The sequence below is a fragment of the Malus sylvestris genome, chromosome 10, assembly GCF_916048215.2.
Source record: "Malus sylvestris chromosome 10, drMalSylv7.2, whole genome shotgun sequence".
Classification (NCBI taxonomy): Eukaryota; Viridiplantae; Streptophyta; class Magnoliopsida; order Rosales; family Rosaceae; genus Malus; species Malus sylvestris.
Genome location: NC_062269.1, coordinates 8,155,506 through 8,165,807, shown reverse-complemented (window position 1 = coordinate 8,165,807; position 10,302 = coordinate 8,155,506). Strand labels below are relative to the sequence as shown.

The 10,302-nt window shown below is 37.2% G+C and overlaps 1 long non-coding RNA gene across 5 annotated transcripts; it reads right to left on the bottom strand.

The window, feature by feature from the left end:
- Positions 1 to 363: 363 nt before the first annotated feature.
- On the bottom strand, positions 364 to 3,383 carry LOC126584969 (uncharacterized). 5 transcript variants are annotated; one of them, XR_007610211.1, is made up of 7 exons: positions 2,928 to 3,369; positions 2,703 to 2,765; positions 2,399 to 2,426; positions 2,159 to 2,213; positions 1,610 to 1,737; positions 1,209 to 1,366; positions 364 to 403 (listed from the first exon to the last, which is right to left on the bottom strand). It is a non-coding gene; the product is annotated as an uncharacterized LOC126584969 (long non-coding RNA). The 5 variants fall into 5 exon arrangements; XR_007610210.1 differs by having other exon boundaries at positions 401 to 666; positions 1,610 to 1,812; positions 2,928 to 3,380; XR_007610208.1 differs by having other exon boundaries at positions 401 to 666; positions 2,928 to 3,365.
- Between the last annotated feature and the right edge of the window lie 6,919 nt (positions 3,384 to 10,302).

Sequence of the window (10,302 nt, the reverse complement as noted above, 5' to 3'; positions counted from 1 at the left end):
GTAAGAGTTATGTTAACGTTCAAAACATGGAGTAGGTCAACAAAGGACCAGTGCAGTCAACCCTTAGTAGGTGTAAGAGTAAAGCTAATATGGAAACAACAAGGTTTAAGTGGTTCAATCTAAGAATGGGTCACGTCCATTGGAGTGGTTTGGTGTGTATATGTATATGTGTGTGTATATATATATATATGATGTGAATTACAATATATAATTTTTGATACAAAGTAATCAAACTCTATTATCATGGATCTGACCGTTTATAAGGAGTACGTCCTTTATATGTGCACCTAAATGAGCCCTAAAAGTTTTGGGCCCTTAAGTCTGTCACCGCCCACTAGCAAATAGGTTGTACACTAGAAAGTATGACCCGCGCGTTGCTGCGGGAAGTCAGACTCCTGCGTTGCTGCAGCATTGAAAATTTTATAACATATTATGGTTAAAACATATAAAAGATCATGTATCCAATGATTGTAGACCTAATAATCATGCACTCAACACTGAACACCTAAATGTCATCAAAACAAAGTAAACTTTCATTTAACCAAGTTCTTAGCACTTCAGTTAAATCTCGAAGTTAAAAAAAAAAGTAGTTCAATTTGACCAAAATTACACGGAGGGAGAAAGACAGAACAAACAGTTGTGGAAAGGTGTACAACGACACTGATCCTGCAAGTCAAATATGAAAAATGTTCAAAAGAGTGTAAAAGCTCAAATTATTCCTAGCATCAGTAGATTAACAATGAAGAAACAAAATTCATTGAAGTTTACATTGCTTGTCGGTTGGCAATTCAGCATGGGAAAAAATGCAAGAAAAAAATATTGTTAAAGCGAATAAGTGAATAAGAATGAACATTATATTTAGTATATCATGAATATGCATGTGCATGGTAAATACTAAGCAAGAATATGGATAGGCAAACAGTAAGTATCAATTAACCATTTTAATTAACACTTTAAAAAAAATTGTTTTAAAGTATAAAAAATATTATTAAAAAAAATTCTTTATACTATACAGACACAATGAGTGAAAATATATACCATTTGACAATACAAAATCAAGCAATGTCTAAAGATGATAAACAGATCCTAGATAGTGTTTCTTACAGAATGCAGAACCATTAGATCATATGCATTGAAACAATTAACAAATTTTCAATGGGCAATACTAAATGTTTATTACTTAAGATCATTAAATAATGACTGCTCACCTTTTCATCAACCAGTATACAGCGCAGGCCTATATATTTATCAGTTGTTTATGGAATTCTCGCTCTCCACATTGTACACAGGACTTGAATTTTTACTGCCTTTTTATACGGTTGTAACAGATTGATAGGTGTTGGAATTGCATCTTCCATTCAAGCCACTGAAATTAAATACAAATTTTGTAAATTTGTAAACAGTCATTACAGAAAGTTTAAAATAAACGCTGGAACAACCAACAATTTATCAAACAGAAATTTCATAATACTATTGATTTTTAACACAGATAAAAATAAATAGATAAATAAAATATCAAATTTAGTTTAGTCAGTTTATATTCAGTTTATTGCTGTATTTACGCTGACTATGAAATAATCATCATGAAATGAAAAACACAGATACAAACCTTATATGTGTTCATTTCTTTTTTTTCATCAGACCAGTTTTCATTCTCTAGCTCTTGAGTTTAATTTTTCTTTCGATTCACTATGTAGATGGGTTCAACCTCCTTTTGTTTTTCCTAGATTTTTTTCACTGAAATACAAACCTGTGTGAGCGCTTAAAAACCTGCATTGGTTATGGATATTAACAGTTGCATAATGTATATACCTGCAACATTAGAGCAGATGAGGAACAGTTAGTATCATCAATAGTACATGTCATCAACATGAACTTATCATCCAAAGCGGTATTAAATTTGTTTAATTCTTCATCATCTATGATATAAATGAATAATACATCTCAAAAGAATGAAAAAAAAAATATACACAAAATATAGTTAACATTGCTTTGTAATTTCATATCAAAAGGGCATAAAAAGTTGGTTGATTCATTTGTGAACTAAATTAAAAACAAACTTAAACGTTAATTTACTAATGAAGAGGTTGATTATTCGATGATAAACTTCACATGCACGCATTGTGTATTTAAGGTGAGCAATTTCAAGATTTTATACCTGAGGCACCTGGAACCGTACATACGAAAGCGCAAAAAAAGGTAGCCACTGCTTCCTGAAAATAAAAAAGAACCAAATCATATATACCCACTCTAAAAATCCAAACACAAACACTAATCCTTAAGTTAATTATCACCAATTTTTTTTTACAGAAAATAGATCCGCAAACGAAACACTACTCAAATAAATTCTAAATTTTGTTCAACAAAAAATTTAAGAGGAGGAACATAAATTATATACCTTAATCAGAAAGGGCTTGCAACGTTTCCTGAAATAAAAAACAACTAAATCATACACCCACACTAAAAATCCAAACACATAAACGATGAACACTTCTCCCTGAAAATTAAAACAACCAAATCACACACCCACACTAAAAACCCAAACAGACAAAGGAAACCGTAAAAATTAATCATCTGTATTGTTCTTTTTTTGTATTTTTATAAAAAAAAAAAAAAAAATCGAACCAGAAACGAAACAGGACCCAAAAAAATTAAAAATTTTGTTAAAAGAAAGATTTAAGAACAAAACATAAATTATATACCTCACCCAAAAATGGCTTGCAAGCTCGTACAATAAAACCCTAAAATTCAAAGACCAATGTTCCCTGCAACCAAAAACGAAATCAGATCAAACAACCATACACAAAGTACGAAAAAATTAAGAAAACACCCGGTACAAAATACCTAGACTTGAATTTTACACTAATCAATTCAAAAATTTTCTTGCTATCCAAACAGAAAATAAAGAAGCGAATGAAGCAACGCACCTAAAACGGTGCGATTGGTTTCTGGAAAAGAGAAGAAAAAAACAGACGAACTACCTTTTTAGACGATCAGATTGAAATCTAAACGGAAAGACAGGCGGAGAGATATAGAGAGAGCAAAAGAAAAGGAAAAGACATAAGAGAAGAGGAAAGTGAAAAGTGGAAAGTGGAAAGTGGAAGATGCTTCCAGCCAAAAAATAAAACAACCAGCCTCTGAACAGAACCCCCCACGATGATCAACACGTGGAAGCTAGAGGTACCAAAAGCAGAGTCTAACCAAAAATTAAAACAAACAAAGGCTAAGCAACAACATATACGGGAGAGAGAGAGAAAACATAATAATTAAAAAATTAATGGCAGGACAAACAAATTATATAAAAAATAGAAGTTAAATCAGGCCACATAGTTTGTGGCACATCAAACACTAAAAAATTATAAAAAAAACCAAGGGAAAAACACAGAAACAGAGGAAGAAAAGGGAAAAGCAACGGAAGAAAATGGAAGAGCCTTCGAGCACCTTCCCCATCAAAAACGACGCACACAGGTAGAGCACGTGACACAATTAATTCTCACCTTCTCCCAACAGGCGAGATGACAGGGATGGAGGAAAGCATGCGAGGGGAAGTCAGGAGAGAAAAAGCCAATAAATATCTCAATTTTTAATAATTGTTTTGTCCATGTATCTAATTTTTTTATAATTTTTTAATGTGTTGTTTGCCACAAACCATTGCAGGATCTGAGTGGAAGACAAAAAAAAAGGCAAAACCTAAAAATAAAATAACCAAAAGGCAAAGCAATGAGAGACAGGTGGCTTCTCATAAATTTTAATAATTATTTTGTGCATACATCTAATTTATTTATAATTTTTTATTGTGTTTTGTGCCACATGGATCGAAGGTGAGATGGCGACAGGGATTGCAGGGAAGCATGGGGAAGTCAGGAGAGAAAAAGGAAGCAAATACCTAGAATCAAAAGGGTAAAACGGCAAAGCCGAGCAACACGCGGGTTAAAAAAAAGATAAAGGAAAGGGGTAAAAACGACATTTCATGTAGCATCTTCAAAATGCCAAAAAAGTGAGCGTTAGATCAGGGGCATTTTAGCCATTACACTGCTCGTGAACAGTGCTTTTCACCGGGTTTTAGTATATAGATAATGTGGGCATGGTTTGTAACCTACTTCTCCACTGTTTGACAAACACATGGAGAAGAAGTGACATTTGCGCATGGCTACTTGCTAATTTTCAATGTTGATACTCCTCGAGCGCAGTGCTCATGTGAGGGTCGTTGAAAAGAAATTAAGCCAAGCGCTTAGTCTGACAACATTCATATCCCTTCATAGACTTTCTTTTCTATTGTTGGTCAATTTTGTGTCTTGGAGTTGACGTTTAGATAGACCTGTCCTTGAAGCTCTGTGCCAGAAAGTTATCATGTTTATCAACTGGCTTGAGCAGTCGAAAAATCCTTTAAGTCTCTTGCTTGTTCCCTTTTGTCGATAGAAAATCCAGAGCTTTGCGTGGTCATTAGTGATAGTCGTTAGAGTAGCACTCGGTCCCTCGGGTTGGCCTGTGAGCCTAGTATATTGGTCTTTCCTCATTTCCTAGGGTCTTTCAAGACCAATCTCTGAGTTTTTAACAGCTACACATTATTTTAATTAGTCTTAAAATACCCTTGTGTAAACAAGGTAAACCCTATCATAGTGTACTGTTTTTTTTTTTTTTGGATCAAACAATATTATCTACATGGGAGGAAGTAGTCTTAGCCTAATAATAAGTTAGTAATAATGTGGTTCAATTTTTCGTTTGGCAAGAATCAAACCTAAAATTTCTCACTTACAAGTGAAAGAGAATATCACTAACCTTACATAGTAAGATTAAATATGAAAGACTGTAATTTGTAAAAGGACTAACACGTTGACAAAAATTTAAATTATACACGATGTTGAGAAAGACTGAAAGGAAAGAGGAAGTGTGTTGTTACCAGTTTTATTTGTTTATTCGTCCTAAATTAAATTCCCCCCCCCCCCCCCCACGTTTCCTTTGGTGTTATCCGTAAAAAAATAATAATAAAATAAAGAGTGTTTTCATTAACATCCCATAATTTTATGAATACATCCCAACTTCAAAATTATTCTTTAAAATTCCAATATTAGCCCTTTCATTTTTTAAGACCACCTTTTTATAATAGTTAAGAAATTAAAACTTTCTAACATCCTATCTTAATCGCTCACCCTTCTGCCACCTTCCTCGTTGGTGTCGGCCAATGATAGCCACCCCCTTTCCCGCTGTTCTCTCTCTCCAGAATTCTCACTTCTGCTAATATTTTGCAGGACATGAAATACCATAAAATTGAATTTTATAATGTCGATATCGGCCTAATCAGGGATACCAACTTGATGGTCATGGAAAATTTGAAAAAATGCTACTTGTAGAGAAGCAATCCTTCTGTCAACTCGGAATTGACTTTCTATGAGACTATTGGCTAGTCTAATACAAGTCAGCATTTGTTTTGGTATATTTGAGATCATTTTGTTAACGGAGGTGCCGGGGGCTGTCAAGAAGAAGTAGGTTTTAGGATGATGAAGGTGGTGCTGGTTTTGTTTGTTTGTTTTTATTTAATTTAAATTAGGGTAGAAAAGGAAATTCAGACCAAATAAGAGAATATGGGGTGTATTCATAACATTATGGGGTGCCAATAAAAAAAGGCCTAAAATAAATACAAAACTCGCCATATATTTTTTATGTGGTAAACCCTAAGCTCACCACCACCTGTTTACTATTTTTTCCTCTATTTGGTCTCACGATGGAATAAGGTAACCGATAGAATAAATCCCTAGCTAGGAAACCTTGTTCTACAAGTATTATAATTAAATGTAAATTAGCTCTCCACACTTTCCAAGGAATCCTAATCCTTGAAGCCAAGGTTTGTGATGTATATATATAGGGTTTACCCATCTACGAATGAAATCAACTAACTCAATATTTCTGCATCGTATCGGACAACTGAAAGTTGAAGCTTAAGAAACTCTCTAGCGCCACAATATAAGAGGTATGTATGTTCAATTTTTATTCTGTTAAATGTCTTAGTGCTAATTTTATAGTATGAACATCAATACTAAGGATATTTTGCGTAGTATATAAAAGTTTCTTGTTAATATATATTGCAAAAACCCTAGACTAAATCAGTTAACTTGGCATAAATGGTGAATTCTTTGTTTTATGTAATTGGTATAGATTTTGGTTTTACTCAAACTTCAGGAATTTAATTGTTTATTTGAATCAAATTAAGGTTACTGATTAAATGTTATTAATTATTTTCTGAACCCTAGAATGGATGCAACACAAGATGTACCAGTTTCGCTTCGTACTTTGAGAGAGTACGCTATTCATAAGCAGATGGCTGATCATCCCCTGCTGGAGGACATGAGGAGACAAGAAGAACTTAAGTTAGCCGACGAGAAGGCGTCGGCACTCATGAATATGGAAGTTGTTGATGTAAGTGATGAGGCGGACATGCTGAACTTGTGTTTGTTTAAGCTGGCAGATCACCCTAAAACCTGGCCTGGTTCCGCCCGGATCACAGCTGCTCTAGATGCACATGAGCTTCAAAAAATTCTTGCCATTGCTGTTCGGTGTGACATTCCGGTACTCCAGCCACCACAAGGATGTGCTTGGGATTCCCACATCCTAGCAAGGGACTTATAGGTCAAATAGAATATATTTATCCATATGCCCGAAGTTCTGAGTTTGATTATCCAATTTTTTAGTTTTGTGTTTAATTTTTAAAAATTCGTTATTTTTGTGTTGTAACTATGGATTCGGTGATGTTTGAATCTGGATTTAAATTTCTTATGGTGTTATATGCATCGAAGTTTTACTTCTCTCAACTCAATCATATAATTTTACTGTATGCATCAAACGAACATGTGAGGATTTTACTGTGTAACTTGCTATTTATCCAATTTCCTCTCTCTCAAATTACGCGACGCTCATACACCGCGTGATAACTGTTTGCACCGACGTTTCCCCCCCTGCTCAGCCCTCAGCAACTGAGGACTTGATGATGCATGACTCTTGAATAGTGAACATGTGTTTAGCACAGTGACTTTTGAAAAATCAGTCAATCAGGTGCAGTCATTGAAATTTTACGCAGTCACATCAAAGTTCCAGCACAAACTTGTCACACCAACGTAAGACGATTTTAGCGCCATAAGTCACCTCATGTCTACTCTGTTGTAAATTGTAATGATTCTAGAGATTGTGTTCTTGGTGTGTTTTAAGTTTTAGACGCAGGTTTAAGGCTTTTCTAATTATTCCGCTGCGTTTCGATCTTTCTTGACAGTGTTGGATATATGTCAACAATCTACAATAAAATAAATATGCTAATAATAAATACGAATAAATATATTCCAGAGACTCAACAAGATGAAATATTAATTAAGCAGAGTAACAAAAGATCGAGGCTTGCGTACCGCAATGTCCTTGAAATAGGAATAATGCCCTTAAAATAGGAATGTTGACTTTGTTTATATTGTAAATAATTCCTTTCCTTCTCTGTGAATGTTTTAGCTTGATTGTAGGAACCATATTAGGCATTATTGTAACTACAAATAGGTTGTTATGCCTCTTGAATCAATATCAAAAATCAATTACATATCATTCTTTTACATGGTACTAGAGCATTGATCTGGGCAATAAACCAAACACAACAAAACCCTAGCCGACCTCCATGGCAAACGACAAAGCATCAGGCACGGCCTCAGGAACCCAGTGGGATAATCCCACTCATCAACTATATCTTCATCATTCAGACCAACCCGGTGCTATTCTTGTGCCGCAGCCCTTGGTCGAAGACAATTACAGCACATGGAAACAATCCATGACTATGGCCTTAACGGTCAAGAACAAAATCGGACTCGTAGACGGTTCGATCGAAGAACCAGATGGAAAGAATCTCCATGAATGGCAGCAGTGGAATCGCTGCAATAATCTGGTCCAGACTTGGCTGCTAGGGTCGATGTCGAAAGACATCGCTAGCAGCGTGATCAATTGCAAGAACGCCAGGCAGATGTGGCTGGAACTGCAGGAGCGATTCTCGCATGTGAACGTGGTTCAACTGTTCAATATCGAGAACGAGATTCATGATTGTGTGCAAGAAGGTATGTCTGTGGGATCTTACTTCACGAAGTTGAAGGGACTATGGGATGCCCGTGACGCTCTATGCACTTTTCCGATCTGCACTTGTGGCTCAGTCAAGGAACTGGCTGCATATTTGGACACACAGAAAACTATGAAGTTCCTCATAGGCCTCAATGACTCATATGCAAGTGTTCGCAGTAACACCTTGCTGCAAGATCCGTTACCCACAGTGAACAAGGCATACTCCCTTGTTCTGCGGCATGAGAAGCAATCGGAAGTAACAGCAGGAAAAGCTTCGACACAACCGGATGCGGCGGTGTTTGCCGTGAAGAATGCCAACCGTGAATCCGAAGGAGAAAAAGGTGAGTTGAAGTGCACCAAGTGCAACAAGACCAACCACACTGCCAAGACTTGTCGGGCACACCTCAAATGTGCATTTTGTGGCTGGAAAGGTCACACGGCAGAATACTGCCGCAAGAAGAAGGCAGCGGCTGAGGCTAATTTTGGGGCAGTGCTTTCCAAAGGGAATCAAGCAGCAACGTGTTTGACAGAAAGGAAGGAGATGAAGTTCCCGTTTACTGCTGAAGAGTGCAAACAAATCTTGAGTATGCTGCAAAATAAATCCTCATCTGCCAATCATGTTAGTAATTCTGCAACCCATGAAGAACTCTCAGGTAAAGCCTTTTCACTTAACTCTCATGGAAAACAAAGCACTTGGATTTTAGACAGTGGCTGCACAGATCATATGATTTATGATCCTGACATGTTCTCCACCTCGCGGCCTGTCACTAATCACACAGTGGAATTGCCGAATGGGTCCGTAGCACAAGTGACTCACATTGGCAAAGTTGTCTTGTCCCCCAATTTGACCCTTGAGAACGTTTTATGTGTCCCGTACTTTAAGTTGAATTTGGTTTCAATTAGCAAGTTAGCCAATTCATCTTGTATTACAATTTTTCTGAACCAATTTTGTATCATACAGGACCTACGTTCGGGGACGATGATTGGGACGGGAATTGAACGGGAGGACCTCTACTATCTCGATCATACCAAGAAAGGAACATGCAATCAGGCACACAAAACCCATCCCATCCTTTGGCACCAACGCCTTGGCCACCCATCTACCAGAGTTCTTCCATTATTTCCTATTACTACTTTTAAACATGCACCTTGTGCTACCGACAAGTGCACAATTTGCCCTTTGGCTAAACAAACCAAGCTTCCCTTTTCTTCTAGTTTAATTACTACTCATTCTAGTTTTGATTTAATTCATATAGACATATGGGGTGGTTATAAAATTGCTTCCACTTCGGGTGCAAAGTATTTCCTTACTATTGTTGATGATTACACTAGATGCACCTGGATTTACCTTATGAAACACACGTCTGATGCTCGGCCTCTTCTAGTTAATTTCATCAATATGGTTGCCACTCAATTTGATTCCAAAATTAAAATCATTCATAGTGATAATGGCCCTGAATTCAAAATTGACAGTTTCTATGCAGATAAAGGTATCATGCATCAAACTAGTTGTATCAACACACCACAGCAAAATGGGGTTGCTGAAAGAAAACATAGACACTTGTTAAACATGGCACGTGCCTTGCTTATTCAGGCCGGGCTTCCAACTCATTTTTGGGGGGATGCCATCCTCACATCCGCTTATCTCATCAATCGTACACCTACCCCTCTTCTCAATGGCAAAACCCCGTATGAAACATTGTTTAACAAAACTCCCAGTTATTCCCATTTGCGTGTTTTTGGTTGTTTATGCTTTACTTCTACCCATGCCCAAACTCGTTCCAAATTTGATCCCCGCGCCTCTCGGTGTATTTTTTTGGGCTATCCTTATGGTAAAAAAGGCTATCGGGTTTTTGATCTTAGTCAACAAAAGGTACTCGTTTCTCGTGATGTGAGTTTCTTTGAGGATGTGTTTCCTTTTCTTCTTCCTCACCATTCCGCTGCATCACCACATCCCCATATTACCCACATTCCCAACGTTTTCTCATCTCACCCTGACCCATTTTTACCCTCTGATTTGGACTCTCTTTCCGCACCCCCCTGCCTCCACCTCCCGTTGGGCCTACTCCGACACCCGGCCCACCTCACCCCACATCCCTTAACCCACTTCCTGCAGAACCCACACCTGCCGAACTCACACCTCTGCTTTCTCCTTCTCCGCTCCCCGCTCACTCTCCACCGACACCTCTCATTTCCCCACCACCGTCCCCCCCGCCTACCAGC